Source organism: Zalophus californianus, chromosome 1, assembly GCF_009762305.2.
Source record: "Zalophus californianus isolate mZalCal1 chromosome 1, mZalCal1.pri.v2, whole genome shotgun sequence".
Lineage (NCBI taxonomy): Eukaryota > Metazoa > Chordata > Mammalia > Carnivora > Otariidae > Zalophus > Zalophus californianus.
Window position 1 is genome coordinate 196,820,644 of NC_045595.1, and position 25,145 is coordinate 196,845,788.

General features: G+C 37.3%; 1 pseudogene; it reads left to right on the plus strand.

The window, feature by feature from the left end:
- The first annotated feature begins 14,221 nt into the window (after positions 1-14,221).
- Positions 14,222-14,968, plus strand: LOC118356008 (annotated as a pseudogene).
- The last annotated feature ends 10,177 nt before the right edge of the window (positions 14,969-25,145 follow it).

Sequence of the window (25,145 nt, forward strand, 5' to 3'; positions counted from 1 at the left end):
TCTCAGAGTAGTGGGATCAAGCTCTACATCAGGCTCCATGCTCAACAGGGACTCTGCTTGAGATTCTCCCTCTCCCTCTGTTCCTCCCCCTGCCCTCTCTCCCTCTATCTCTTGTAACTCTAAAATAAATAAAATCTTAAAAAACATACCACCACTGCATGTCCAAAAGCCTAACACATTGCAGTGTTTGACTTCCTATATCATTTATTCATTCACTCACTCATTAAATCAGCAATATTTATTGACCTTTCCATGTGCCAGAAGCCAGGAATGTATAGTAGCAAGAAAGATAGAATTTCTGTCCTCAAATTTTAGAGTCCAGAGAAAGTGACAAGAATTCACATTCATGTAATTTATTACTGATTTATAAGATGCACTGGTCTAAGTTTTTTACACATATCTTCTGATTTATCTTTCAATCAGCCTCTATGTTATTATTAGTATTTTTTAAGTTTTTATTTAAATTCCAGTTAGTTAACATACAGTGTAATATTAGTTTCAGATGTATAATTTAGTGATTCAGCACTTCCATACAACACCCAGTGCTCATCACAAGTGCCTTCCTTAAACCCCATCACTTATTTCCCCCATCCCGCAGCCACCCTTCCTCTGGTTAACCATCAGTTTGTTCTCTATAGTTAAGAGTCTGTTTCTTGGTTGCCTCTCTCTCTTTTTCCCTACGATTCTTTGTTTTGTTTCTTAAATTTCAAATATGAGTGAAACCATATGGTATTTGTCTTTCTCAGACTGACTTATTTTGCTCAGCATCATGTTCTCTAGCTACATCTCCTTCACTGCAAAGGGCAAGATTTCATTCTTTTTGATGGCTGAGTGATATTCCATTGTATATATACACCACATCTTCTTTATCCATTCATCAGTCAATGGATATTTGGGCTCTTTCCATAAGTTGGCTATTGTGAATAATGTTGCTATATACATTGGGGTGCATGTATCCCTTTGAATTAGTATTTTTGTACTTGGATAAATACCTAGGAGTGCAATTGCTGGATCAAAGGGTCGTTCTATTTTTAACTTTTTGAGGAACCTCCATACTGTTTCCAGAGTGACTGTACCAGTTTGCATTCCCCCCAAGAGTGTAAGAGGATTCCCCTTTCTCTGCATCCTCGCCAACACCTGTTGTTTTCTGTGTTGTTAATTTTAGCCACTCTGATAGGTGTGTAACCATATGTTATAAATGAAAAAACTGATGCTTACAGACCTAAGATAACCCAGACAGATTTGCCAAGGAACAAATCACTGAATCAAAACTTGAAACCTAGTCCATTTTACCATAAAGTCTATGCTTTTAAGCGAAAACAATGGCTCTGACTATATATCCACTCAACAAATATTAACTGAGCCAACTAAGGAGCAAACATTATCATTTTCCAGAGAAAAAGAGTAGAGGGAAAGACAAGATCCCTGCCTCTAGAGAGTCATTCATCTCATAGGAAAGACAGACCATTAAAAAGTATACCAGTAAATCATTCAAGTCAAAGTAGAGATAACTTCTATAAAATACATAAAGCAGGGCGAGTGCATAGGGAGGGAAGAGAATGATTGTCTGGAAAGTACTCTCTGAGAAAATGACATAAGATCTGAGACATGGATGATTTGAAAAAACAATCATGCAAAGATCTGGGAGAAGCATCCATAAGTCCAGAAAATCGAAGAGCAAATGCAAAGGTCCTGAGATGGGACCAAGCTTATTGTGCCTGAGGATCATCAAGAATAAGGATTGGCAAACTGTGTTTTGTGGGCCAGTCTGGCCCACGGCCTGTTTTTGTACAGCTCATTCATTATAAATGGATTTTATATTTTAAGTGGTTGAAGAAAATACAAGTACAATACATATAATATTTTGTGATACATAAAAATTATAGGAGATTCCATTTCAATCCTGAAAAGCTTTTATTGGAACACAGCCATGTTCATTTGTTTACATATTGTCTATCACTGCTTGTGGGCTACAGTGGCGGAATGGAGAAGTTGTAACAAAGACCATATGACTTAAAAAAACTAATATATTTACTATCTGTTTCTTGGAGAGAAAAAAAGAAATATGATGAAGAGGGTCAGTGTGAATGAAGGCAATTGCATAAGGAGGAAAGAAAGGCATAGGAGATGTATGAATAGGGCAGACATAAGGCAGCTCATGCAGGGTCTTGCAGGCCACAATAAAGGGCTTTAGATTTGGCCGTTATTGAAAGGAGCATTTGGAAGGTACTGAATAGGGAATTTGACTAAAATTTTAAAAAGGCCCCTAGATGTTTTGTTAAGGAGTGGGGCAGCAAGGGAAGAGTAAGAATGAAAGCACAGAAAGCCGTCTGTGGTATTGTGCCATTTAGGGGAGATGTGATGGTGTCTTAAACTGGGGCAGTAGCAGAGCAGTTGGGTGAAGCGTCCATTTAGAGTGGACAGGATTTTTTGATGACCAACAAGTCAGATGTCAGGAACAAAGAGAAAGCAGGGAGGACTCTGAAGTTTCTAGCCTTATCAGTGCGACAACTTTTGGAGCTTTTTACCAAGATGGGGAAAACTGCAGAGTTGCTGGTTTAAAGGGAGAATCAAAAACTCTGTTTTAGACATAATAAACCTGACGTGGCTGTTAAACCTCCAACAGTTAATGCCAATTAGTCTAAAGAACATAAGAGTCTGAAATTCAGCAAAGAGATTAAAATTGCAAACATACCGTTTTGCATCACTCTGTTGATGGAATTAAAGCCATGGGGCTAGATGGGATCACTTGGTAATGTGCTATGTAGGTAGAGTAGAGAAGACAGCAGAGCACCGAACCCAAAAGATGCTCCATTTTTCAGAGTTCCAAAGGTCAGGAGCATAACTACTTGACCAGCGAGGTAGGAAGAGAACCATGAAAGTATTTCGTGGAGGAGGAGTTGTCAGATACTTCTTAGAAAATAAACAATATAATAGTTCTTAAGCTTTAAATTACTGTCTTAAAAAAATAAATAAAACCTTATCTTCTTATCATTATTTTCTCTCCATGGTGATCTGGTTTTCGTCTTCCTAACAAAGACCCCAAAATAATTTTTTAAATTATTATATTTTAGTGAATACAAAACTATGAACAAGATCAGAAAACTATCATTCCATGAGTTTAGGAGATTCAGAAATTTTTCATTTAACTACCTTTACAAAGACAAGCAAGGAAGCTTAGGTTCCATTCAATAACAAAACCTACTCTTGATTAAGTGACTTTTTTTTGTTTGTTTTGTTTTCTTTTTTCAATTTTTTATAATTTTTATTCTTATGTTAATCACCATACATTACATCATTAGTTTTTGATGTAGTGTTCCATAATTCATTGTTTGTGCATAACACCCAGTGCTCCACGCATAATGTGCCCTCTTTAATATGCATCACCAGGCTAACACATCCCCTCCTCCCCTCTAGAACCCTCAGTTTGTTTTTCAGAGTCCATCGTCTCTAATGGTTCGTCTGCCCCTCCGACTTATTCCCCTTCATTCTTCCCCTCCTGCTATCTTCTTCTTCTTTTTTTTAAACATATATTGCATTATTTGTTTCAGAAGTACACATCTGGTGATTCATCAGTGTTGTACAATTCACAGCACTCACCATAGCACATACCCTCCCCAATGTCCATCACCCAGCCACCAAATCCCTCCCACACCCCACCACTCCAGCAACACTCAGTTTGTTTCCTGAGATTAAGAATTCCTCATATCAGTGAGGTCATATGATACATGTCTTTCTCTGATTGACTTATTTCACTCAGCATAACACCCTCCAGTTCCATCCATGTCATTGCAAATGGCAAGATCTCATTCCTTTTGATGGCTGCATAATATTCCATTGTGTATATATACCACCTCTTCTTTATCCATTCATCTGTCGATGGACATCTTGGCTCTTTCCACAGTTTGGCTATTGTGGACACTGCTGCTATAAACATTGGGGTGCACGTACCCCTTCGGATCCCTACATTTGTATCTTTGGGGTAAATACCCAGTAGTGCAATCCTGGATTGTATGGTAGCTCTATTTTCAACTGTTTGAGGAACCTCCATACTGTTTTCCAGAGTGGTTGCACCAGCTTGCATTCCCACCAGCAGTGTAGGAGGGTTCCCCTTTCTCCGCATCCCCTCCAACATCTGTCGTTTCCTGACTTATTAATTTTAGCCATTCTGACTGGTGGGAGGTGGTATCACATTGAGGTTTTGATTTGGATTTTCCTGATGCCAAGCGATGTTGAGCACTTTTTCATGTGTCTGTTGGCCATTTGGATGTCTTGTTTGGAAAAATGTCTGTTCATGTCTTCTGCCCATTTCTTGATTGGATTATTTGTTCTTTGGGTGTTGAATTTGATAAGTTCTTTATAGATTTTGGATAGTAACCCTTTATCTGAGATGTCATTTGCAAATATTTTCTCCCATTCTGTCGGTTGTCTTTTGGTTTTGTGGACTGTTTCTTTTGCTGTGCAAAAGCTTTTTATCTTGATGAAATCCCAATAGTTCATTTTGCCCTTGCTTCCCTTGCCTTTGGCGATGTTTCTAGGAAGAAGTTGCTGCGGCTGAGATCACAGAGGTTGCTACCTGTGTTCTCCTTTAGGATTTTGATGGACTCCTATCTCACGTTTAGGTCTTTCAACCATTTGGAGGTTATTATTGTGTGTGGTGTAAGGAAATGGTCCAGTTTCTTTCTTCTGCTTGTGGCTGTCCAATTTTCCCAACACCATTTGTTGAAGAGACTATCTTTTTTCCATTGGACATTCTTTACTGCTTTGTCAAAGATGAGTTGACCATAGACTTGAGGGTCCATTTCTGGGCTCTCTATTCTGTTCCATTGATCTATGTGTCTGTTTTTGTGCCAGTACCATACTGTCTTCATGATGACAGCTTTGTAATAGAGCTTGAAGTCCGGAATTGTGATGCCGCCAGCTTTGCTTTTCTTTTTCAATATTCCTCTGGCTATTCGGGGTCTCTTCTTGTTCCATACAAATTTTAGGATTATTTGTTCCATTTCTTTGAAAAAAGTGGATGGTATTTTGATGGGGATTGCATTGAATGTGTAGATTGCTCTAGGTAGCATTGACATCTTCACAATGTTTGTTCTTCCAATCCATGAGCATGGAACGTTTTTCCATTTCTTTGTGTCTTCTTCAATTTCCTTCATGAGTATTTTATAGTTTTCTGAGTACAGATCCTTTGCCTCTTTGGTTAAATTTATTCCTAGGTATCTTATGGTTTTGGGTGCAATTGTAAATGGGATTGACTCCTTGATTTGTCTCTCTTCTGTCTTGTTGTTGGTGTATGGGAATGCCACTGATTTCTGTGCATTGATTTTATATCCTGCCACTTTACTGAATTCCTGTATGAGTTCTAGCAGTTTTGGGGTGGAGTCTTTTGGGTTTTCCACATACAGTATCATATCATCTGCAAAGAGTGAGAGTTTGACTTCCTCTTTGCCAAATAGGATGCATTTGATTTCTTTTTGTTGTCTGATGACTATGGCTAGGACTTGTAATACTATATCGAATAGCAGTGGTGATAGTGGACATCCCTGCCGCGTTCCTGACCTTAGGGGAAAAGCTCTCAGCTTTTCCCCATTGAGAATGATATTCGCTGTAGGTTTTTCATAGATGGCTTTTATGATATTGAGGTATGTACCCTCTATCCCTATACTCTGAAGAGTTTTGATCAAGAAAGATGCTGTACTTTGTCAAATGCTTTTTCTGCATCTATTGAGAGGATCATATGATTCTTGTTCTTTCTTTTGCTAATGTATTGTATCATGTTGATTGATTTGCGGATGTTGAACCTACCTTGCAGCCCAGGAATAAATCCCACCTGGTCGTGGTGAATAATCCTTTTAATGTGCTGTTGGATCCTATTGGCTAGTATTTTGGTGAGAATTTTTGCATCCATGTTCATCAAGGATATTGGTCTGTAATTCTCCTTTTTCATGGGGTCTTTGTCTGGTTTGGGGATCAAGGTAATGGTGGCCTCATAAAATGAGTTTGGAAGTTTTCCTTTCATTTCTATTTTTTGGAACAGTTTCAGGAGAATAGGTATTAATTCTTCTTTAAATGTCTGATAGAATTCCCCTGGGATGCCATCTGGCCCTGGGTTTTTGTTTGTTGGGAGATTTTTGATGACTGCTTCAATTTCCTTAGTGGTTATAGGTCTGTTCAGGTTTTCTATTTCTTCCAGGTTCAATTTTGGTAGTTGATACATCTCTAGGAATGCACCCATTTCTTCCAGGTTATCTAATTTGCTGGCATATAGCTGCTCATAATATGTTCTTATAATTGTTTGTATTTCTTTGGTGTTGGTTGTGATCTCTCCTCTTTCATTCATGATTTTGTTGATTTGGGTCATTTCTCTTTTCTTTTTGATAAGTCTGGGCAGGGGTTTATCAATCTTGTTAATTCTTTCAAAGAACCAGCTCCTAATTTCGTTGATCTGTTCTACTGTTCTTTTGGTTTCTATTTCATTGATTTCTGCTTTGATCTTTATTATTTCTCTTCTCCTGCTGGGTTTAGGCTTTATTTGCTGTTTTTTCTCTAGCTCCTTTAGGTGTAGGGTTAGGTTGTGTATTTGAGACCTTTCTTGTTTCTTGAGAAAGGCTTGTATTGCTATATACTTTCCTCTCAGGACTGCCTTTGCTGTATCCCAAAGATTTTGGACAGTTGTGTTTTCATTTTCATTGGTTTCCATGAATTTTTTAAATTCTTCTTTAATTTCCTGGTTGACCCATTCATTCTTTAGTAGGATGCTCTTTAGCCTCCATGTATTTGAGTTCTTTCCGACTTTCCTCTTGTGATTGAGTTCTAGTTTCAAAGCATTGTGGTCTGAAAATATGCACGGAATAATCCCAGTCTTTTGGTACTGGTTGAGACCTGATTTATGACCTAGGATGTGATCAATTCTGGAGAATGTTCCATGGACACTAGAGAAGAATGTGTATTCTGCTGCTTTGGGATGGAATGTTCTGAATATGTCTGTAAAGTCCATTTGGTCCAGTGTTTCATTTAAAATCTTTATTTCCTTATTGATCTTTTGCTTAGATGATCTGTCCATTTCAGCCAGGGGGGTGTTAAAGTCCCCCACTACTATTGTATTGTTGTTAATGTGTTTCTTTGCTTTTGTTATTAATTGCCTTATATAATTGGCTGCTCCCATGTTAGGGGCATAGATATTTACAATTGTTAAATCTTCTTGTCATCTCTTATTACAGTCTTTGTTTTAAAATCTAATTTTTATGCTATAAGGATTGCCACCCCTGCTTTCTTTTGGTGTCCATTAGCATGGTAAATTGTTTCCCACCCCCTCACTTTCAATCTGGGGGTGTCTTTGGGTCTAAAATGAGTCGCTTGCAGACAGCATATTGATGGGTCTTGTTTTTTAATCCAATCTGATAGCCTGTGTCTTTTGATTGGGGCATTGAGCCCGTTTACATTCAGGGTAACTATTGAAAGGTAAGAATTTAGTGCCATTGTATTGCCTGTAAGGTGACTGTTACTGTATATGGTCTGTGTTGCTTTCTGATCTATGCTGCTTTTAGGCTCTCTCTTTGTTTAGAGGACCCCTTTCAATATTTCTTGGAGGGCTGGTTTTGTGTTTGCAAATTCCTTTAGTTTTTGTTTGTCCTGGAAGCTTTTTATCTCTCCTTCTATTATCAATGACAGCCTAGCTGGATATAGTATTCTTGGCTGCATATTTTTCTCATTTAGTGCTCTGAAGATATCATGCCAGTCCTTTCTGGCCTGTCAGGTCTCTGTGGATAGGTCTGTTGCGAATCTAATGTTTCTACCATTGTAGGTTACAGATCTCTTCTCCGGAGCTGCTTTCAGGATTTTCTCTTTGTCTCTGAGACTCGTAAGTTTTACTATTAGATGTCGGGGTGTTGACCTATTTTTATTGATTTTGAGGGGGGGTTCTCTGTGCCTCCTGGATTTTGATGCCTGTTTCCTTCCCCAAATTAGAGAAGTTCTCTGCTATAATTTGCTCCAATATACCTTCTGCCCCTCTCTCTCTTTCTTCTTCTTCTGGAATCCCAATTATTCTAATGTTGTTTCATCTTATCGTATCGCTTATCTCTCGAATTCTGCCCTCGTGATCCTGTAGTTATTTATCTCTCTTTTTCTCAGTCTCTTTATTTTCCATCATTTGGTCTTCTATATCACTGATCCTCTCTTCTGCCTCATTTATCCTAGCAGTTAGTGCCCCCATTTTTGATTGCACCTCATTAATAGCCTTTTTGATTTCGACTTGGTTAGATTTTAGTTCTTTTATTTCTCCAGAAAGTGTTTCTCTAATAACTTCCACACTTTTTTCAAGGCCAGCTAGTATCTTTAAAGTCATGATTCTGAACTCTAGGTCCGACATTGTACTAATGTCTGTATTGAGTAGGTCCCTGGCAGACGGTACTACCTCTTGTTCTTTTTGCTGAGGTGATTTTTTTCATCTTGTCATTTTGTCCAGAGAATAGATGAATGAGTGAACAGAATGCTAACAGGTTAACAATGTCTCCAGCAAATATACTCTATACAAATCAGAAAAGACCTTCCAGAAACTGGTCGCTCTTCTGTTCAGAGTGTTGTTACTATTTTTATCTTCGATCTCCTGTTGAGTTTGTAGGTGTTCAGAATGGTTTGATCCCTATTCAGCTGAATTCCTGAGACCAGACGAAATCCAGGTCTCGTACTCCTCTGCCATCTTGCTTCACCCCCGATTAAGTGACATTTTTTAAAAAAACATAGCAAAGACAAATAACTCAATTTGCTGGGCAAGTCAATATCCTACAGACATGCCCATTACATATCCAGCACATTTTTACTGCTACTTTGCCAAGAATCTGAAAAATGGAGAAGTGACTAAAGAAAGGTGTAATATTTGAAAGCTCCAGAAAAGTCCCAATAGTTCATTTTAGCCCTGCTTCCCTTGCCTTTGGTGATGTGTCTAGGAAGAAGTTGCTATGGCTGAGGTTGAAGAGATTGCCTCCTAAAGTCCCCTCTGCTATCAACATCCCCTACTAGTGAATAACCTCAGTGTGCATCACTATTGCTCCTAAGGGGTCCTGGTAAGTGTTCTGCTATTGCATAAGGAACTAAGGGACAGTAAAGTAAATGATCCAGGCTCTTATGGAATTTGAAGAATTTAGCAACTCTGTATTTTGTAGCTGAGTAAATATAAATGTGTGTGTGTGTGTGTGTGTGTATGCATGCTTCTTTTTTCCATTACAATTTTGTTTGATTTTTATGGAGAAAAACATTGTCCCATCCCAGTTCTAAAAATTCAATCAATCTTCAAGATCATTTATAACTGAGGCATCTGGTGGCTCAGTCAGTTAAGCACCTGAGTCTTGATTTTGGCTCAGGTCATGATCTCAGGGTCCTGGAATCAAGCCCCATGTCAGGCTCCATGCTCAGCTCAGAGTCTGCTTGTCCCTCTTCCTCTGCCCCTCCCCCCCTTTCTAAAATAAATAACATCTTTTTAAAAAAATAAATAAACTACTAATCATAACTTTTTTAAAAAATATTTTAACCCTTTATTTAAAAATCCACAGAAAAAAATCCACAAAATATTTCTTTAGAATATTAAGTACTTGAAACACCATGGTTTATTTACTTTATATTCTCAAAACTCTTTAACGAATATATTTGTAGTTACCATGTAACAATTACTTACAATATGGGAAACAAATTACATTTTGCTTCTGTGCTTTCATCAACCCAATGCACAGACTTAAGATTTACAGATTATTTTTATTTTTTTATTTTTTTATTATGTTAATTACCATACATTACATCATTAGTTTTTGATGTAGTGTTCCATGATTCATTGTTTGTGTATATAACTTTTGAGTCACTTGCCATGTTAATTAGCATTTTAACGACATTAGTCTCTACCATTTATAAATATTTAAAGGAGGAAAGATAGCTAGCTTTCATGGTTGCTTTACTATAGCCAGGAGAATGAGCTATACAATATTTAATGGTTCAATGTACTAAAAATAATGCCTGAAACTCCTCTCTCAATGTATTTCACTCTATACCCATCAATCATAGGATTATATCTGATAAACATTAGATTAAAAATAATCTTTTGCAGGGACACCTCAATGGCTCAGTAAGTAGAGCATGCAAATTCTTGATTTTGGGGTCATGAGTTCAAGTCTCACACTGGGTGTAGAGATTACTTTAAAAAATAAAAAAGAAAAAGAAATCTTCTACAAAATAACCATTAAGCAAGTGATTTCCAAGAAAAATCAAACATGTACTGTTATTAAGTAAAACAGAAAAATGTTAAGTCAAGATAAATTCCCTTTATTGTTTCTGCCCATTACAGGAAAGGAATTATATTTGTTAGTGAGTTCTGTTCTCTTCAGAACTGCATTTATTATCTAGAGTCTTCTGTGATCACCAAAGTTGGTACGTAGAGTGGAAGTCAGCATTCAGAATCGATTACATGACTTCTAAGAGGCAGACTCTGTACTAAATGTTGAATAATTAGAGACAAAGGCTCAGTTCCTGCCCTGAAAGAATTGACATTCCTTTGGGGAAAACACTCAAGCCCTATAAGCCAGAACGGAAGGTCACATAATAATTCCCAAAGAAAATGGGTTGAGTCTCCCTAGTCCAGTGTTAGACACACTCATCTCAGTGGCTAAGTAAACAGAAATAACAGTTCTTCATTCAGACTGTATTGAAATGCCAGATAAATAGATACCTTGCCAAGTGTTTTAAACACTTTAGTACTAATCCTCAAACCAGCTTTTGGTTTATGAATGTGAGGTCCTAGAGGGAGAAAATATTTAATATCTCATTCAAGGTTACATATATAGAATTACAGGTTAGGATTCAACATCCCATCATATCACCCCACTTCCTCATCCATGCCTGCCTGGCATAAAAGCCAGCTTCTTCCTTCTAAAAAGCACAATGCCCCACCCCCCCCCATTGCTGATTCAATTTATTTCAACCAACAAAAGTAATGGAAAAAGATCAAACATAGATTAAACATTTGTCTGATGGGGTGCCTGGGTGGCTCAGTCAGTTAAGCGTCTGCCTTCAGCTCAGATCATGATCCCAGGGTCCTGGGATTGAGTCCCACATCAGGCTCCCTGCTCAGTGGGGAATCTGATTCTCCCTCAAACTCTCCCCCCTGCTCGTGCTCTCTCTCTCTCATGGTCTCTCTCAAATAAATAAATATAATTTAAAAAATTAAAATAAACATTTGTCTGATTATCTTCCTAAGTGTTTAAGTCTCTTTCTTTCAGATAGCTATTAATCTTTCATTAAAGTTCTACTCCAACTATCTTCTGACCATCATGTATACTCACACATCCCATGTAGGTGAAATTTATAAAATGAGGAGGATGAATTTCAAAATCAGGGTGTATTTTTTTTATTTAAATACAATTTAGTTAATACATAATGTATTATTAGTTTCAGGGGTAGATTTTAATGATTCCTCAGTTGCATATAACACCCAGTGCTCATTATATCAAGTGCCTTCCTAAATGCCCCTCACCCAATTACCCCAACCCCCCCCACCTCTCCTCCAGCAACCCTGTTTCTTTCGAATAGTTAAAAGTCTCTTATGGTTTATCTCCCTCTCTGTTTTTGTCTTATTTTATTTTTCCTTCCCTTCCCCTATGCTCATCTGTTTTGTTTCTTAAATTTCACATATGAGTGAAATCTTATGATATTTGTCTTTCTCTGACTAATTTATTTCACTTAACATAATACCCTCCTAGTTCCATCCACGTTGTTGCAATAAATAAATAAATAAATAATAAAATAAAATGGTAAAAAAAAATCAGGGTGTATTATAAATAATCCTTGCAGTAAAATGTCTCCCTCTGATTTTAATTCTCTATAATTCTATCATAACTTCTTCTACAACTTCCCATCCTCTGATAGAGTTTAATATCTTTGTCTTTAAACCAGTTTGTGAATTCATGTCATTCATAAACAGACTTGTGTCTTGAGTAGGTCTGGGGCAATTGCATGACCCTACAGTGGGTCACCCTGGACCTCAAGCTTGCAGGGTGTTGAAGGCATAGGGCATTGCAACTTCTATCTCCTCCCTGAATATCACTAAAATTCAATTACTAAATTTCTGTCTTCAATGATACTCTATGGGGCCTTTGAAAAATGTGACCATAGATCTTCACAGTTCACACTGATGATCTTGACTGTACCCTGTACTTATTCGGTTACCCAGGCCTCTATATATACTTCTTGGCACAAGGCAAGTTACAGATGCTCAGATGTTTGATAACCTTTCTATTTTACTGAGATTTTTAAAAAAAGATTCCATCTTATTTGTCTTTGCATTTTTAAAGGATAATACAAAGTATGACACGTGATAGATAATAACTATCTATTTAGTGGAAATTGGTGAAATATCTCAGTTTGTATTATCTAATTATAGTGGCCTTTACAGAAGGATTCGGAAGGAAGAACAGGCCTTCTGGAATTCTAATATGTTGCCAACACCCCCTCTCACTTAGTAATTCTCATATGTGGACCACAATTCTTTAGGCTAGGTTTATCAAGAATAACAAAAAGTAATAAGAATAACTTATTATGTGCTAGGTGTCTAATAACACATGTGATCTTCATAATACTATAAGAGGTAATATGATCTCCATTACAGAGAAAAAAACGGGGCACAGGGCAGTTCTAGAAATTTGTTCAAGACCTACAATAATGAAATGTAGAATTGGAATTTGAATTCAGCAGTTTGGTTTCAGAGTCCAAGGGAAGTTTAGTTGGAAAATTTAAAATAACTTTCCCAAACATGTAGGGATCACAAATAGAGAGTATCTCCCTCCATTTCTCCAGGAGAGTTTTTGGACAAACCAGAACTGGAGTATTAGAGTTATTATACAGTTACAGAAGTAGTTAAGCCTTCATTAATAAAATATTGATACTATAGTTAAATAATGTCATGTCTTTTAAAATATTAATTTTTTCAGAAACATAAACTTTACATTGTAATTGATAGAGTGTAGAATTTACATATTAGATATATAAAACATATCAAAATGAAGAAGCTGAGGTACAGCTTTGAAGTCCCAATGCCTACTCACCCATTGTCTCTTATAAACTACCAAAGAAAGACCATTAGCTGAATTCATTCACAAAATACACAGCATGGTCCTTTTATTGCAGACATCTTCACAGTCAATTCAGCCCTATGAGGAAAGGGCCATCAATCAATCAACCAGACAGTTAATCAAAACACACACTGAAAGATCTATCAAGTGAGGGTTCTGAAAAGAATTTAAGTTTGATTATTTGAACACTAAAAATACCTGGATTTTAAGTGGTGAGTTTCTTTCAAATAGAAGATGGAGCTCTCTTTTTTTTTTCTATAAAATAGATGGTCCTATTTAATTCAAAACGGGGCCAGCCAATCAATCAACTTTCTGAAAAGCAATTCATCCTAAATGTTTATAAATAACCAAGTTTAAAAAGGAGATAGTACAATAACAGTGTTCATTTTGTTCTTTTAAAATTTCTGCAGAAATGTGTTACATACAGAATGGTGAGAACTTTAAATGAATCCAAACCACTAAAACCAATTATACTTCAAAGAAGATGAGGTAAAATTGTACCGGCCTACTTGACTTCTCTTGTCACTTACCATAAATTCAGGCAGCAAAATTTGTGCTTTTACCTGAAGTCTCAAATTTTTGTGTCTCTTTCTTAAAGCAATATCCAAAGTTTGACTAAGCGTTACACTGCCGGGAAGAAAAAAAAAATCATCTTAAACCTCATCAATTCTTACAAGCTAACATCACATTATAAATATTTTTTGGATAACAAACTTTTTGTTTGCAAGTCAATAAGATCACAGACATTTATAAATACCTATCCAAATAAACTCTAAACTCCATCATACCTCACTTCTGATAAGGACAATATACATTCCTAAAATCAATTGAATGATTGTCCCCAAACCAGGGGATACTTAGAATTAGAGGTAAAGAGCATATAAGATTTTAAAAGATAATTAATGTGGAAAGTGAAATACATTCATCACTAAGCAATTCCAATCTACTTTTTAAAAAAAAATTTGAATAATTTAATTTTTGTAACTTAATGACAATAACATGTGATGGATTTCAATCTGATTCTCAGAATAATCTTGCAAAACTAGCCTCAAGAATTACCAAAAGAGCTCTTTTTCACTGGCACGTTGGAGGTTGTAGCCTGCATGAGGATGAAGATGAACATCTCTTTCCCAGATCCTGACTGCCAGAAACTCACTGAAGTGGACGATGAGCACAAACTTCGTACCTTTTATGAGAAGTGTATGGCCACAGAAGTTGCTGCTGATTCTCTGGGTGAAGAATGGAAGGGTCATGTGGTCTGAATCAGTGGTGGCAATGAAAAGCAAGGCTTCCCCATGAAGCAGTGTGTCTTGACCCAAGGTTGTGTCTGCCTGCTGCTGAGTAAGGGGCATTCCTGCTACAGAACAAGGAAGACTAGAGAAAGAAAGCACATATCTGTTCAGGGTTGAATTGTGGATGCCAATTTCAATGTTTTCAACTTGGTCACCGTAAAAAAAAAAAAAAAAAAGCATGGAGGATATTCACCAATACTGCTGTGCTTTGTCACCTGGGGCTCCAAAGAGCTAGCAGCATCCATAAACATTTCAATCTCTCTAAAGAAGATGTTCTCCACCACTAAGTTGTGAGAAAACCCCTAAACAAAGAAGAACTCTGGAAACAAAGTGCCCAAGATTCAACGTCTTGTTACTCCATATGTCCTCCAGCACAAACTTTGGTGTATTGCTCTAAAGAAACAGGGCACTAAGAAAAATAAGGAAGAGGCTGCAGAATATATTGAACTTTTGGCCAAGAGAATGTATGAGGCCAAAGAAAAACTCCAAGAACAGATTACCAAGAGACAGAAGCTGTCCTCTCTGAGAGCTTTTACCTCTAAGTCTGAGTCCAATCAAAAATGAGATTTTCTGGGAGGAGAAAGATGGCGGAGGAGTAGGAGACCTAAATTTTGTCTGGTCCCAGGAATTCAGCTATATAGAGATCAAACCATTTTGAACACCTACGAACTCAACAAGAGATCGAAGAAAAAAAATAGCAGCAACTCCCTGAACAGAAAAGTGACCACTTTCTGGAAGAGTCTATCCCTTCATCATAGCTAACCTTATTTTTGGTACATATATATAAGATGTTCTCTCTTTAAAATTTTGGGATACAGTTTCTTCAAACAGACCAAAATATACCCTAAATCTCTGGTGTATGGCTTAGTTCTAGTCTCCTGCCTGATCACATTCTCTCCCTTTCTTTTTTTTAAATCCTCTTCTTTCTTTTTTCAACCAACCTCAGATCAATTCCTTTTATAAAATCTTTTATAATTTTCATCTTTATACTCATATTCCATCCCTTCATCGTGTTTACCCTTATTTTTGTACATATATGTTTTTCTTTCTTTAAAATTTTGGGAGGCACTTTCTTCTAACAGACCAAAATATGCCCAAAACCTAGTGTGTGGCACTGATCTATGCACCAGCCTGATCATATTTGATCATATTCTGTTTTTTTGCTTGTTTGTTTGTTTGTTTGTTTTTATCTTTTTCGTTTTCTTTCTTTCCCTTTCTTTTCCCCGGTTTCAGGTTTCCTCTGACTAGTTTAGTGTATATTTTTGTGGGGTCATTGTTACCCTGTTAGCATTTTGTTCTTTCATTCATCTGTGCTCCTCTGGACAAAAGGACAAGATAGAAAAAAAATCACCTCAGAAAAAAGAAAAAGAGGCAGTACCGACTGCCAGGGACCTAATCAATATGGACATTGTACGATGTCAGAACTAGAGTTCAGAATGACGATTATGAAGATACCAGCTGGGCTTGAAAAAGCATGGAAGATATTAGAGAAACCCTTTCTGGAGAAATAAAAGAACTAAAATCTAACCAAGTCGAAATCAAAAAGGCTATTAATGAGGTGCAAACAAAAATGGGGGCACTAACTGCTAGGATAAATGAGGCAGAAGAGAGAATCAGCGATATAGAAGATCAAATGATGGAAAATAAAGAAGCTGAGAAAAAGAGAGATAAACAACTACAGGATCACGAGGGCAGAATTCGAGAGATAAGTGATACCCTAAGATGAAACAATATTAGAATAACTGGGATCCCAGAAGAAGAAGAAAGAGGGGGGGGGCAGAAGGTATATTGGAGCAAATTATAGCAGAGAACTTCCCTAATTTGGGGAAGGAAACAGGCATCAAAATCCAGGAGGCACAGAGAACCCCCCTCAAAATCAATAAAAATAGGTCAACACCCCGACATCTAATAGTAAAACTTACGAGTCTCAGAGACAAAGAGAAAATCCTGAAAGCAGCTCGGGAGAAGAGATCTGTAACCTACAATGGTAGAAACATTAGATTCGCAACAGACCTATCCACAGAGACCTGGCAGGCCAGAAAGGACTGGCATGATATCTTCAGAGCACTAAATGAGAAAAATATGCAACCAAGAATACTATATCCAGCTAGGCTGTCATTGAAAATAGGAGAGATAAAAAGCTTCCAGGACAAACAAAAACTAAAGGAATTTGCAAACACAAAACCAGCCCTCCAAGAAATATTGAAAGGGGTCCTCTAAGCAAAGAGAGAGCCTAAAAGTAACATAGACCAGAAAGGAACACAGACAATATACGGTAAGAGTCACCTTACAGGCAATACAATGGCACCAAATTCATATTTTTCAATAGTTACCCAAAATGTAAATGGGCTCAATGCCCCAATCAAAAGACTCAGGGTAACAGATTGGATAAAAAAAAACAAGACCCATCAATATGTTGTATGTAAGAGACTCATTTTAGACCCAAAGACACCCCCAGCTTGAAAGTGAAGGGGTGGAAAGCCATTTACCATGCTAATGGACACCAAAAGAAAGCAAGGGTGGCAATCCTTATAGCAGAAAAATTAGATTTAAACCAAAGACTATAATAAGAGATGAGGAAGGACACTATATCATACTTAAAGGGTCTATGCAACAAGATCTAACAATTGTAAATATCTATGCCCCTAACATGGGAGCAGCCAATTGTATAAGGCAATTAATAACAAAAGCAAAGAAACACATCAACAATACAATAATAGTGGAAGACTTTAACACCCCTCTCACTGAAATGGACAGATCATTTAAGCAAAAGATCAACAAGGAAATAAAGACTTTAAATGACACACTGGACCAAATGGACTTCATAGATATATTCAGAACATTCCATCCCAAAGCAACAGAATGCACATTCTTCTCTAGTGCCCATGAAACATTCTCCAGAATAGATCACATCTTAGGTAACATATCAGGTCTCAACTGGTACCAAAAGATTGGGATCATTCCCTGCATATTTTCAGACCACAATGCTTTGAAACTAGAGCTCAATCACAAGAGGAAAGCCGGAAAGAACTCAAATACATGGAGGCTAAAGAGCATCCTACTAAAGAATGAATGGGTCAACCAGGAAATTAAAGAAGAATTTAAAAAATTCATGGAAACCAATGAAAATGAAAACACAACTGTTCAAAATCCTTGGGATGCAGCAAAGGCAGTCCTGAGAGGAAAGTATATAGCAATACAAACCTTTCTCAAGAAACAAGAAAGTTCTCAAATACACAACCTAAACCTACACCTAAAGGAGCTGGAGAAAGAACAGCAAATAAAGCCTAAACCCAGCAGTAGAAGAGAAATAATAAAGATCAGAGCAGAAATCAATGAAATTGAAACCAAAAGAACAGTAGAACAGATCAATGAAACTAGGAACTGGTTCTTTGAAAGAATTAATAAGATTGATAAACCCCTGGCCAGACTTACCAAAAGGAAAGGGAAATGACCCAAATAAATAAAATCATGAATGAAAGGGGAGAGATCACAACCAACACCAAAGAAACACAAACAATTATAAGAACATATTATGGGCAACTGTATGTCAGCAAATTAGATAATCTGGAAGAAATGGATGCATTCCTAGAGATGTACAAACTACCAAAACTGAACCAGGAAGAAATAGAAAACCTGAACAGACCTATAACCACAAAGGAAATTGAACGAGTAATCAAAAATCTCCCAAAAAACAAGAGCCCAGGGCCAGATGGCTTCCCAGGGGAATTCTACCAAACATTTAGAGAAGAATTAATACCTATTCTTCTGAAACTGTTCCAAAAAATAGAAATGGAAGGAAAACTTCCAAACTCATTTTATGAGGCCACCATTAGCTTGATCCCAAAACCAAAGACCCCGTCAAAAAGAATTACAGACCAATATCCTTGATGAACATGGATGCAAAAATTCTCACCAAAATACTAGCCAATAGGATCCAACAGCACATTAAAAGGATTATTCACCACGACCAAGTGGGATTTATCCCTGAGCTGCAAGGTGGGTTCAACATCTGCAAATCAATCAATGTGATACAATACATTAATAAAAGAAAAAACAAGAACCATATGATCCTCTCAATAGATGCAGAAAAAGCATTTGACAAAGTACAGCAGCCTTTCTTGATTAAAACTCTTCAGAATGTAAGGATAGAGGGTACCCACCTCAATATCATAAAAGTCATCTATGAAAAAGCCACAGCGAATATAATTCTCAATGGGGAAAAACTGAGAGCTTTTCCCCTAAGGTCAGGAACATGGTAGGGCTGTCCGCTACCACCACTGCTATTCAACATAGTATTAGAAGTCCTAGCCACAGAAATCAGACAACAAAAAGAAATCAAAGGCATCCGAATCGGCAAAGAAGAAGTCAAACTCTCACTCTTTGCAGATGATATGACACTTTATGTGGAAAACCCAAAAGACTCCATCCCAAAACTGCTAGAACTCATACAGGAATTCAGTAAAGTGGCAGGATATAAAATCAATGCACAGAAATCAGTGCCATTCCTATACACCATCAACAAGACAGAAGAAAGAGAAATTAAGGAGTCAATCCCATTTACAATTGCACCCAAAACCATAAGATACCTAGGAATAAATCTAACCAAAGAGGCAAAGAATCTGTACTCAGAAAACTATAAAATACTCATGAAAGAGAGTGAGGAAGACACAAAGAAATGGAAAAACGTTCCATGCTCATGGATTGGAAAAACAAATATTGTGAAGATGTCAATGCTACCTAGAGCAATGTACACATTTAAAGCAATCTTTATCAAAATACCATCCACTTTTTTTAAAGAAATGGAACAAATAATCCTAAAATTGGTATGGAACCAGAAAAGACCCCAAATAGCCAGAGGAATGTTGAAAAAGAAAAGCAAAGGTGGTGGCATCACAATTCCGGACTTCAAGCTCTATTACAAAGCTGTCATCATCAAGACAGTATGGTACTGGCACAAACACAGACACATAGATCAATGGAACAGAATAGAGAGCCCAGAAATGGACCCTGAACTCCATGGTCAACTAATCCTCGACAAAGCAGGAAAGAATGTCCAATGGCAAAAAGACAGTCTCTTCAACAAATGGTGTTGGGAAAATTGGACAGCCACGTGCAGAAGAATGAAACTGGACCATTTCCTTACACCACACACAAAAATAGACTCAAAATGGTTGAAAGACTTAAATGTGAGACAGAAGTCCATCAAAATCCTAAAGGAGAACACAGGCAGCAACCTCTTAGACCTCAGCCGCGGCAACTTCTTCCTAGAAATATCGCCAAAGGCAAGGGAAGCAAGGGCAAAAATGAACTATTGGGACTTCATCAAGATAAAAAGCTTTTGCAGAGCAAAAGAAACAGTCCACAAAACCAAAAGACAACCGACAGAATGGGAGAAGATATTTGCAAATGACATCTCAGATAAAGGGCTAGTATCCAAAATCTATAAAGAACTTATCAAACTCAACACCCAAAGAACAAATGAGCCAATCCAGAAATGGGCAGAAGACATGAACAGACATTTTTCCAAAGAAGACAGCCTATTGGCCAACAGACACATGAAAAAGTGCTCAACATCGCTTGGCATCAGGGAAATCCAAATCAAAACCTCAATGTGATACCACCTCCCACCAGTCAGAATGGCTAAAATTAACAAGTCAGGAAATGACAGATGTTAGCAGAGATGCAGAGAAAGGGGAACCCTCCTACACTGTTGGTGGGAATGCAAGCTGGTGCAGCCACTCTGGAAAACAGTATAGAGGTTCCTCAAACAGTTGAAAATAGAGCTACCTTACAACCCAGCAATTGCACTACTGGGTATTTACCCCAAAGATACAAATGTAGGTATCTGAAGGGGTACGTGCACACTGATGTTTATAGCAGCAATGTGCACAATAGCCAAACTATGGAAAGAGCCAAGATGTCCATAGACAGATGAACGGATAAAGAAGAAGTGGTATATATACACAATGGAATATTATGCAGCCATCAAAAGGAATGAGATCTTGCCATTTGCAGTGACGTGGATGGAACTGGAGGGTTTATGCTGAGTGAAATAAGTCAATCAGAGAGAGACGTGTATCATATGACCTCACTGATATGAGGAATTCTTAATCTCAGGAAACAAACTGAGGTTTGCAGGAGTGGTGGGGGGTGGGAGGGATGGGGTGGCTGGGTGATGGACATTGGGAAGGGTATGTGCTATGGTGAGCACTGTGAATTGTGTAAGATGAATCACAGACCTGTACCTCTGAAACAAATAATATATTATATGTTAAAAAAAAAAAAAGAAGAAGAAGATAGGAGAAAGGGAATAATTTAGGGGGGATATTGGAGGGGGAAACGAACCATGAGAGACTATGGACTCTGAGAAACAAACTGAGGGTTCTAGAGGGGAGGGCAGTGGGGCAATGGGTTAGCCTGGTGATGGGTATTAAAGCGGGAAGGTACTGAATGGAGCACTGGGTGTTATATGCAAACAATGAATCATGAAACACTACATCAAAAACTAATGATGTAATGTATAGTGATTAACCTAACATAATAAAAAAATTAAAAATAGGTAAAAAAAAAAAAAAGAAAATGGCTAGATGCCTCTGAGAGGCATGTGTTTTCTTCCAAGCCTGAAACTTCCCTTGAAAAGCTGCCTAAGAAAAAGTAAAATGCTATCACTTACCATTCATTTAATTCATTAAAATGGGAGGCAGAATAGTGATGCAGTTGAAAGCATGACCTCTAGCATCAGAAGTCTGGGTTCTATCCCTGGCTTCACCATTTAGAAGCTCTAAAATCTTGGCCAAATTAGATTCTCTGTGCCTCTGACAAAATGGAGCTATTAACAGCTCTTACCACATATGAATAATAAGTAAGTTAAACCATGCAGTTCACTTAGAAGAGTGCCTTCTACTTAGTAATGGTCGAGAAGTGTTGACTATTAATATTAATGTAGATTTTTCCAGCAGCCATTCTCTTCCTCTGCCTTTACCGTTTAGCAGTTTGACTCAGCCTTATAGCATCAAACCAACAGTCCCACTAGGACTTCGGACTTTGTTCAAGACCGATAATCTTTTAGTTACATAACTCAGCCTACTCACTAGTGCCAAATATTTATCATGTTCTCATTATCCCCCAGCCTCCTGCCTGCTTTATTCCTGGATCCCAAATACACCAGGACAAATATGTGTATATACACTTGTATCCCTCCCTCTGTCCTTTCTTCCCAAATTCAAATCTCAATGCGACTCCATTCTACTCACTAGCAAACATGCTTCACACTTTCTTGAGCCAATATGCAATCTCTATAATTGCCCTGTTAAAAATGTCCTCTGGACAGCCACATGATAGGAATATATCAACCTTTATCTTCCATTTCTCCTTCAATAGCCATTTATTTTCTTACTTTCCCAAATGATACCTTCACACCCATTCTTCATCCTCAATCTTCTCTGTTTGCTTTTTTCTTCAATCAGATCACACTACTGCTCGAGACTGCACACCCTAAACATATTTCCTTAAGTCTGTTACCCTCTCTAGCTAATATCACAATGTCACATTTCTCAAAAGTGTGGTCTAAATTCCCCACCTCCACTTCTTCACCTACAAATACCTTTACATCTGACTTATGTTTCCATAGTATTTTGGATGCTTTCTTTCAAACAAAAAGTATAGGACTCTTGGAAGGGCAACAGGTGTGGGGTGTGCATGTGTGTTTGTATTCCTCATCGTCCTATGTCTCTATAACATTTGATATTGTGTCCTCTGCTTTATTGTTGAGATGCTTTTTGCATTGTGACACTGCACTTTTCTCTCCCTTTCTGCCTCTTGGACTCAAAGTGAATAGGTTGCCTTCAATTGGCTCATTTTCTTGCTTAAATGATTTGCTCTTTTGCTGAAACTTCCATTATCATTTTAGGTTATCATTTGTAACTGTTTTGATTTATGTATGGCTTTTGCTTCCAATTGTTAAAAAAGTATTTAATTTATTTTGAGAAGCATTCTGTTTGCCACATTTCTCAATCTCTTTAGCCTCCTCCTAATGAAGGATGACCTATATGTGGTAATGAATCACCTTGTTCTTGACTTGATCTGAGTGTCCTGTGGAAGATGTGACCCAGAACTGTTACAGCTCCCATCCTGAATTTCCTTTTTTCCAGCGTCATTGAGGTATAATTGACAAATATAATTATATATATTTAAAGTGTACAATGTGATTATTTCATATATGTGTACATTGTAAAATATTTACCATAATCAAGTGAACTAACATATATATCACCTCGCACAGTTACCTTTTTGGGTGTGTATGGTGAGAATTCTTAAACTATACTCAACAAATTTTAGAGTTCTTATCATCTAAAAACCAGAATCCTGACTCTAGGCCCTAATCTTAGATCCCAAAGAATGCTTCTTAACAGGTTTTTGATAACATACCTGGAGAATTGGCAGAGCTGGTATGGCTGCTAAAATGTTCTATGTCCTATGTTCTATGAAATCATGGGTATTTATTTTAATATATGTGAACTTGTACAAGGTTGTGAGATTATGTAAGCTATTGATTTCATCTTTTGTTAATCGAGTAGAAAAATACATATATAAATGTATATCTACCAGGCATTGACTATAGGATTCTCATAGAAACACAAAATTTTATTGCAATATTAATGAGAGAGAAACCATTGAGTCCCATTTTACAAAATGAGGAGACGTTTTCCAAAGTTGTACTTTTAGTTAATTTTCTGAGGCTTACCTCTGTTTCATATGACTCAGTTTCTTGTACTGACTACTAAACAGACTGACCACCTTTAAAGTGAATATTGTAAGGTTTCTCAAGGAAACTTTTAATTATATTTTGAAATAATATGCTTCTTTCATGTAAAGATGAATATCAATGTTTTAGCATGCAAAGGGAAACTGCAGTCAATATATGAATTTTTATTCTATACATCCCTTTTTTAAGGAATACCTTTTATGCCTTTATTGAGGTATAATTTAGATACTATAAACAGCGCCTATTCTTAAAGGCATACAGCTTGGTGAATTTTGGCAAATGTATACACCCATGTAACCACCATATCAAAATATAGACCACTTCCATTCCACACAGAAGTTCCCATGTGGCACTGCCACATTTAAATTTAATCAACAAAACTGTCAAAAACAGAGGAAGAAAAGTGTGGGATAAAACTTACTCATTGCAAAAGAAAGTCGAGTCAGCATACAATAGAAAATCAGAAACAAACATTTATTTGGGCCATATATTAGAGCTGAAGAAAAGAATAGCAAGAGAGAATAAAGCTTACCTGAGTAACCTAACAATCAAGGGAAAGACGAAAAAGACATCATTATCTAACACTAGAAAATATATCAATGTAGTATAAGAAACAACTTTTCTTACCCCTCCCCCCACTTTGGGAGTGCCATTAGTCACTGGGAACGAAGTAATAAATGATATGGTCAACAACAATTTTAATTGAAATGCAGGCATTTGACTTTCTCATATTTTTTTTTTTTTTAGTAAAATCCAAGGGCATAGTGTTGGGAAGCATGAACCAGGGACGTAAAGGGACTGTCCAGTTATGTGGTCTGGTTATCAAGTTTCATGGGGATTTGAATTAAGATAAGGAGAAAGCATCGTCTTTAGGCCGTTTCTTTTAAATAAAGCATTGCCTCAGTGGGCTGTGTGACAGAAGTGGGTCACGCACAATTTAATATCCTGGTTGCCAGGTATGTGGGCAGGATTCTCCCCCACCACAATGGAAGTGGGCAGTGGGAATATCTGAAAGGAGATACTTTTCTCTGAAAGCAGTGGTTTGTGTGCTCACACACTCTTACCTGCTTCCCAGGAGCAGAAACAAAATGCTACCCCATAAAACAGGGAAGAGGTTCTTTTGACATTCCTGTGACTGCTGCTTGCATTTTGAAGAGAAACGAATGTGTCTCAGTGAGCACAGGGCACCAACTGACAGTCAGTGGCCGATGTTTGGTTCTTTAAAGAAGGCAGGACATCTCATGGTCAAATCCAGTTGTCTTGGCTTCCTGGGTACCTGCATCCTTAGCAGTAGTCATGCCAGAGCAGGACTGACCCTTGTGTTCATTGGGTCCAGAGTACCATGAGTAAACTGAGCTTTATCTAAGAATATCAGTCACTTTATACTTCTTTATATACTTGAAAATTATTCCAGCTTCCTCTGAGAAATCCTGGTTGGCTGTTAGAGAGATACTAATCTGATTAATGATACCAATGAGTTACAGCTAATAGAATTTTCATTGAAAATAGCCACTGAATCCAGGATGCTGAGAGGAGAATTAACAGATGTTAAAAGAGGGAACCACTTGTTTAAAAAAAAAATCTTTGTCCAAATGGATTAAAAATGTCTTTTGCAATCCCAGTTAGGAAAAAAAAAGGTCAGACAACTTCTTTGAGTAGGCAGCTCAGTGTTTTCATGTGCCATAAATGCAAGTAGGAAAACAGTGGTATAAATAATGTCTCTAGTCAAGGAATTTTTCAAACAAAAGAACAGTAAAATGAACAGTATCACTGATAATAATATTCTTCTCTTTCCTAAGTTAGAATATTTGCAATAGAAAGAATGTTTTGTGTGTTAGGATTCATGTTCTTAAAGTTAAGCCCGGCTTAGATGAGAAAATTAATCAAATTTGCAAGTTATTCTCGGTTTTGCAGTCTGGTTGCTTGAAAGTCTCTGAATAAACAAATCTGTGTCTCTACCTAAAATAGTAAATA